Genomic DNA, 8026 nt, shown 5'->3' with positions numbered 1-8026 from the left:
TGCTCCCGTCGCTGGAGTTGGCCGGACGGGCAACGCCGCCGCGTCTGCTTACCGCCGGCGACTAGTCAGTGATTAGACGACGTGGCACTCGCTTAAATAGCGCTAATCATCGATCAGTTAACCCCACGGGTCAATGAAAACCGGGCCCCACGCCCTTAATTAACCACCCAGCTTAATCCCTGCTTAGTTTTAACCAATCACAGTGGCCCCACGCGTCAGTGTTGACTACACTGACGTGGCCGTTGACCAGGCCCACCTGTCTGTGACCGTAGGCAGCACTGGCTCACTGACCGGCGGCCCCACGCGTCAGGTTTGACCTGGACTGGGTCAGTTGACTACTGACGTCACAGTGACGCAGTGCTGACGCAGTAACTCTTTTTCTGGATTTATTCTTTTACAGGAAATTCCAGAAAATGTTCAAAACTTCTAAAAATCATATAAAATCAACCGTAACTCAGAATGAAATAAATTATATATGAAAAAGGATCAGAAAAATCCAATCTGTCCATCTGTACCATTTTCATGCATGTTTGAATAACCTAAGGTTGCTGTATATGGCAATTTGCATAAATGGCATTTGAATTTCACATATGGAGTTTGGATTTGAACTTAGGGTTCAAACCAACTTCATTTAACTTTGTTGCTAGCTGCATTAGCTCAAAACACCAGCATGTTGCCATGTCATGATCATGCATCATAATGTGCATTGCATTGATTGTGTTTCCTCTCTGTTGCCGGTAATTGTTCCCTCTCAGTAGACATGGTTCCGACGATGAGATCGATGACACCGATGAAGAGCTATATTATCTTCAGAAGTGCCAGGCAAGCAAAACCCCCTTGTTCATTCCGATACAATCCCACTCTCTCACTCCTGCTCTCTTTTACTGCATTAGGACAACAATGATTCATCTGTTACTTGCTGCGGTAGCTGAACCCCTTTATCCTCTGCATGACCTGTCATTGCCACAGTAAATAGATGAAACCCACTAGCATGAGTAGGAGTTGTTTGAGCCCTGATGTGCCTACTCATTCATGCTTGTTTGTCATGCCTGCTACTGCTTAGAGTTGAGTCAGGTCTGATTCATCAGGAATGAATCGGAGGTGTGTAAACATGTCCTACTGTGTGTGAGCTAAGTGTGTGAACACGATTTGGTAAAGGTAGCGGTGAGAGGCCATGTAGGAGTACATGGTGGGTTGTCTCACTGCAGCCATCCTCAGGAACTGAGTTCTGTGTTTGTGATCCATGAACAGTTACTACCACACATTGGGCTCCGGGCACTCCAAGCTCTCTCGACTTATTAATCAACTTGATCTCTGTCCAGGAGTTGCAACTAGTTTCTGGTGTTTGTAGGTAGTGTTAGTAGTCTACCAAGTGGCACCCGGTACAGGTGGGCTTGGGACAGACTAGGCACCGTGGCACAGTGTACCAAGCGTAGATCCACCCGTCGAGGTGGGCTTGGGAACCCTGCACACATCGTTTGGGGCCGTGAGCGACACCCCGGTCGGATCTCCTTGTGGATGGAACCCGAATAGGCGATAAACCTAGACGAGAGACTTGTGTGGTTAGTCAGGTCGTGGCCGACACCCTCGCTGGGCTTCCGCTTGAAGGTTGTCGAGTACATGTCGTGTAAACGACGGTAAGTGGTGAGAGCGTGTGTGAAGAAGTACACCCCTGCAGGGTTAATATGATCTATTCGAATGGCCGTGTCCGCGGTAAAGGACTTCTGGGTTGCCTGTACAGTTCATAGACAAGTGAAAGTGGATACTCTAAAATACGCAAGATAAGCGTGAGTGCTATGGATGGCGTTCTCGTAGGGAGACGGGAGCGGATCCATACTGGTGTATTGATATGGTGAATATGTGGACTCCTGTGCGCCACCTCAAAAGAGTTACTTGCAGTCGTAGTTCAGGTTAGCCACCGAGTCAAAGCTGGCTTGCTGAAGTTAAACCCCACCACACCTTTGTTGATACTGATGCATATGTAGATAGATCTGATGTAAGTCTTGCTGGGTACATTTGTACTCACGTTGCTTAATTTATGTTTTTGCAGAGAGACTTCAGTCTCGCTAGTAGTACCGCGTGGACTTCGACGTTTAGCTTGTTACCTCAGCTACGATCTTGTGCCCTCGGCAGGATCTGGTAGATAGTCAGGCTTCTCAGCCTTTTTCTTTGTAGATGTCTGTACTCAGACATGTTAAGCTTCCGCATGTGCTTTGACTTGTATGCTCTGAATGTTGGGTCATGAGACCCATGATTGTAATATCTCGCTCCTCGGAGCCTATTGAATAAATACTTGAGTTGTAGAGTCATGTTGTGATGTCATGTTGTATTTGCACATATCGAGCATATTGTGTGTATGTTATTGAAATGCTTGGTATGTGTGGGATCTGACTATCTAGTTGTTTATCCTTAGTAGCCTCTCTTACCGGGAAATGTCTCCTAGTGTTTCCACTGAGCCATGGTAGCTTGCTACTGCTCCGGAACACTTAGGCTGGCCGGCATGTGTCCTTCTTCGTTCCTGTGTCTGTCCCTTCGGGGAAATGCCACGCGATGAATACTGGAGTCCTGTTAGCCCGCTACAGCCCGGTTCACCGGAGTCTTGCTAGCCTAGTGCTACAACCTGGATTCACTCGCTGATGACCGACACGTTCAATGTTGGGTCATGGATGCCTGTCCCTGTAAGTTTGTGCCACTTTGGGTTTATGACTAGCCATGTCAGCCCGGGCTCCTTATCATATGGATGCTAGCGACACCATCATATACGTGTGCCAAAAGACGCAAACGGTCCCGGGCAAAGGTAAGGCGACACCCATGGGGATACCGTGCGTGAGGCCGCAAAGTGATATGAGGTGTTACATGCTAGATCGATGTGGCATTGAGTCGGGGTCCTGACAGCTTTGGTATCAGAGCCTGACTGCCTGTAGGATTACCAAGCCAAACTGGTCGAAGTTGAGTCTAGAAATGCTTTAGTTATATAAGGGAATTGATTGTGGGATGGAACGTAAGGCTCTTTTTACTCCTTATACCTTATGCCTTCTGATCCGAGTCATCTTATCTTTTCTACGGGGTTAAGAACTAGGCTTCTCGTCTATCTATCAGGATCACGTGTTACTAATCCGTAGTCTTATAAGATTGTTGGATTTAAGTCTCAGTTCAGTTCCTACTACTTCCGTATGTTAACTGTTGATCTCGAAACCTTGATATTGTGCTTCTGAGTGGCTATGCCACCATTTTGTAGGATGTCTTAAATCCTTTGGAGCATTTACAGCCGTTATGCTGTCCGAGTCATCCCAGGTATCCTAATAGTCTGAAGCATTTGCAAAATCCCTTCCTCCTGTTCCTGATGTCCATTTGGGCCAGGTTAATCACACTAATCAGTGAGTTGAGGTACTATGTTGCCTCGGCGTATATGTTGAAGCCGTTATTATGACCCTAGGTGTCTTAGGGAGTCACCTAGTAATCTAGCAATGCTTGTATTCCCAGTGTGATGATTCTAGCCATCATTCTCGAAAGCATCCTGTGATGCCACTTAGTAGTAGGTATTCTACTCCTTGGGTTTTGAACCCGAGATTCACCCTACATACCTCGTGTTGATAGTGTTTGCTAGTTCCTTTAGAATATTAGTAAACTTTGCGATAGTCTTCGAGGTCCATGGTATATCATTCTTCCAATACCATGAACCATTATGGCAGAAGTTCTTTGAACCAAAAGATCACAACCAGAGTGCTCTTGATGAGTCCTCCATTCATAGTTGTGGATCTGCTAGTCCTTCCTCTTCCGCATGGGTTATCCGGAAGAAATATGTTGAACTTGTTCGACATACTAACCTATGCATCCACAACTCAGAAAGATATATGTTCCTTTGAGTTGTCCCTCCTTAGTTGTTTTCTGACCTTCGTCTATCAATTGATAGTCAAGAGTATGCGTGAAATCGCTCATCGATGTCTATTACTCTTGTGGTCCGTCAAGCCATTCTATTCCGGAATGACTAGGAGAAACAAACTCCAGTACCTCATCCACATCCAGGATTGGGTCAAAGTAGTTGTACTCCGCAGATCAAAATGCTAATCCAGCTTTTGTACTGTTCTACCCTGAAGTATTACCATCTTTATATTAAGAATATCATGGGAATTGCACACCATCCTATGAACTCTTGATATAGTGATACTTCTCGCCATCATTATTCATTCCTCGGTTCCGTGTTATTGTAACCGGAACACCGACAAGTGAATCGTGATGTGTGAAATCTATACCCCTAGCAACCATGTTGCTTGGTAGTTCATGGACAATATTCTCATTCTTAGCGTGTTGATTATTGAATCATCACCCTAAGGCTGATCGTGCCACCTAGTCCATTTTCCTGGTGCACACTTCGATTGATGAGTTAGGATCTTGTCAAGTCCTCGCTCATCTGATCATATCATCTTGCCCTCAAAAACAGGATTGTTCCGGGCTTAATAACATATCGATGGTTCGTGATTTTCCGAATATCTTCACAGAAGTATTACCAGGTTGTCACCTGATCGCTATGTTGAGCTCGTGATCAAGTTGGTTTCTTGTAAACCACCCATTCTCCAAGATTTGGTGTTGGATACCCTGAACTAGTTGGTTGAGCTAAACAACAACTTCGGTAGTTGGAAGATAAAAACTTTGCTTAAACTTAGTTCATTTCAAAGGGATATCTTTTTTATATGTGTGTTGCAGAAAGATGATATCTTCATTGATTGATCTTCGCGATCAATTGTTGGACCTATCATCTTATAAAAACTTTGATTTGAGTATGGGCTATCGTCAAATCAATTCAGAACCAACGATGCTCGTAATGTTGTCTTACTCGTGGTTTTTCCTCGAGCATACACCATTACATCTTTTGGTCTGACCAATGCTATCACCTTGTTCACATAATTATTGAATTCCGTCTTCATGGAAACCTATATGAATTGTTGTTGAGCCCATCAGCAACATTTTTATATTCTCTATGATTTTGTTGAACATTAAGCTAGTGTTGGAAACTTTTGAAAGCGTTTCTTCATGCTAGCTCATGAAGTCTATGTTTGGATGAAAGAAGTGACTTCCTCTAGTTCATATGCATCTGATGCAAGTTGCCGTCATGAATTCGAGAAAGTTTGTTTTGCTTCCTCTGGAATCATCCCAAGTCAGTCATGCACATGTGCGAAGTATTCTATGGTCTGGAGACTTGCAACCTTCATTCTATATGAATCCCTAGCACACCAATCCACTGATTGATTTGTTCAAGGAAAAGAAGTTCTTAAGTGCTAATCCTTAAGGACCCAAAGGTACGTGCGCAGGACTTCGCTCTCCGCAATGATGATTCCCAATCAGAACTCGGTAGTGTTTCATTGTAAGACTACTATGTGGTCATGCTTGTCTAGGACATCGTGTTCACATGTGTGTAGCAGAACCATCTCATGCCTTGGAGTTTGCTATCGTAGTTCATTTCCCGAGAATCTCGCAACGTCATCTCATCGATTTGTGTTGCAAACTTTCTTTTCTAGACTTGATGAGTCTGGAATATCCTGACGCCAACCAGATCTGAATCTCAGGCAGATACGATGGTTGGGATGTTCCCCAAGAACTATAATAATGGTCTCACCGTAACCGGTAAAGTGGATGTCGTGGCTGACACACCCAGCCGGAAGACCTATTATTGTAGTATCTTGTTTGAGGAAGTTGGTCACCTCCCCATAAGGATTTTGTAGGATCTACTCCCTAGTTGTTCCTTATGGATTTTTGTGTTCCCAAAGTCCGACCTTTTACTTGATGTTCTAGATATCAAACCATAATTATCTATGGATTACGCTAGCACATCAAGGAGAACATTAGAAGCGGAGTGCTAAATGTCTCTCGGTCGATCATCCAGATTTTATCCCCTTGGCCTGCTAAGGTGAAATCTGAGAAGCTGTTATCTTCCTATGCATCTGTATTGTCCATCACTATCCATCATGGTAGTATGTTGTGTTGCCAGGGTCCTTGACACGGATATTGGTAAAACCTTGATGAATATGGAAATGCTCAAGTTCTTGAGAGCACGCGCAAGCGCTAGGTGTTATCATCAGCACTAACTGGGTTTGCTCTCAGCTTCCTCGGTTATGCTATAACTTTTCAAACAGTGGACTCACTCTCTACTGTTGAGCTTCTCCTCAGTTACTAAAATCATCCCTTGTGTTGTTTTCAACAAGGTAATCCACATCATCCATTTAATCCAAGCATGCCATTCTACCGACCCCCTCCAAACGATCGCTTGAGAATTGCCTTAGGCTGGTATAAAGAGTTTCAATGATCTCTGAATCAAAGGTAATTCTTTTTGCCACCTAAGGGGATATATCTACGAGTCACCATCCCTAAGATGTCTCGTTATAGTATCATGGCAACTCAACTCCTAGCTACGTTGACAACCGTTCACCACCTTCTTAAGCGCGAAATTGTTGCCTACCTAGTGAACCCTTGTCATCTGTTCCACTCCATCCTTATAGATGCATGCCTCGTGTCTCAGCTCGGGGGATGCTGCTATGTCTCATCCCATGAGTTGATCCTGAGTTGTTCGGTCTTCGAGAAGATCAATTCTTCTAGAGTTTTCCTTTCCTCTTCTTGTCTTGATAGTTGGAGTTCTCAGAGGAAGACATCGAGACAATGATGGTGATCGAATCAATGTTCTTATGAAGGGCAACCTGGATCGTGAAGATTGTGTTAGGTTGAGTTCCCCTTCGTCTTACCCTACGCTTGAATCTCGGGTCGAGATTCTTGTTTAGTGGGGGTGAGTTGTCACATCCCCAGTTCAGGCCTTGCTTGTTTTTGCTTGAGCATCCATGCATCATGTTTAAATTTTTATGAAACTTGAAATGGGGGCTGATAAACCCTAGCAGCTAATGAATTCAACTAGGGTCAAAATAAAATCTTTTTCAATAAACCCAAAATGCCCTCTGGAAATGTTCATGATTTCTGGTAAAGGTGAAAACCTCTGCCAAAAATGATGCACATATTTTTAGGCCATTCTGGATTTTTGAATTAAATCATTACTTATTTGCTTTTGGGCATTTAAATACTATAAAATATTTTAAATGCTCAAATAATCCCAAACTGAAATGTTTACTGTAGGATATATTTCTAACAGTGGTCATGAGCAGTTGCATGAATTTTGGGATTGATTTAGTATTTTTAATAAAGCCACAAAGCTGCAGAAAAATAGAAAACACGAAAAGACAGAGAGAGAGAGTTAGTACCTGGGCCTTACCTGGCGCCACCAACCGGCCCAGCACGGCCCAGCCCACTGCCGCTATCCCCCGTGTCGTCTTCCTCCCTCGCCAGAAGGACAGAGGCGCGTGGCCGCCCCGCGCCGGCCACCTCCTCCCTCCCTGCCTGCCTGGCTCCTCCCGGTGCTCCTAGACGACGCCACGGAGACGCCACGCACCCCCCTGGCCCCTCTCACTCTCTCCCGTGCCTCTCCCCTCCTCTGGCTCTCTCCCTCGCACCACCCGAACGCGCCCGCCGCCGCCGACGTAAACCACCGCGGCCACGGCCATCCCCGAGCCGCCCCGAGCTATCCTCGAGCTCCGCCACCTCGTTCCCTACCTCCTCACCGAGCCACGTGACCGGAAGGGCCCCGAAGCACCGCCCTGATGCTTTTCTCCTCCTCGGCCGCCGGAGATCCGCCTCGCCGCCCCGCTCGCTCCGATGCTTCCCCGAGCTCGCCGTTTGCCTCGTCGCAACCGCCGTGAGCTCCTGCCCCTGCTCCCCCTCTCCGCTCCCTCTCTCGCACGTCGTAGCTGCTGCACCACATTCAACCGCACGCGCCGCCGCCTGTGCTCGCCGCCGACGTGTCCTCGGCCACACAACGGCCCGGCCGTCGTGCCCTGCTTGATCCCCGCTCCGCGTAGAGCCTGTTGAAGCCTCGCATGTGCCGCCTCGCGCAGCGCAGCACTGTCGTGCTCACGCCCGAGCTCTGGCCACCGCGGCCGAGCTCCTCGTCGTCGTCTCCGGCTGCCCCAGCCCCTGCAACCACCACAGT

Source organism: Triticum aestivum, chromosome 7B (assembly GCF_018294505.1).
Source record: "Triticum aestivum cultivar Chinese Spring chromosome 7B, IWGSC CS RefSeq v2.1, whole genome shotgun sequence".
Lineage (NCBI taxonomy): Eukaryota > Viridiplantae > Streptophyta > Magnoliopsida > Poales > Poaceae > Triticum > Triticum aestivum.
Note: the sequence above shows the minus strand (reverse complement) of the source record.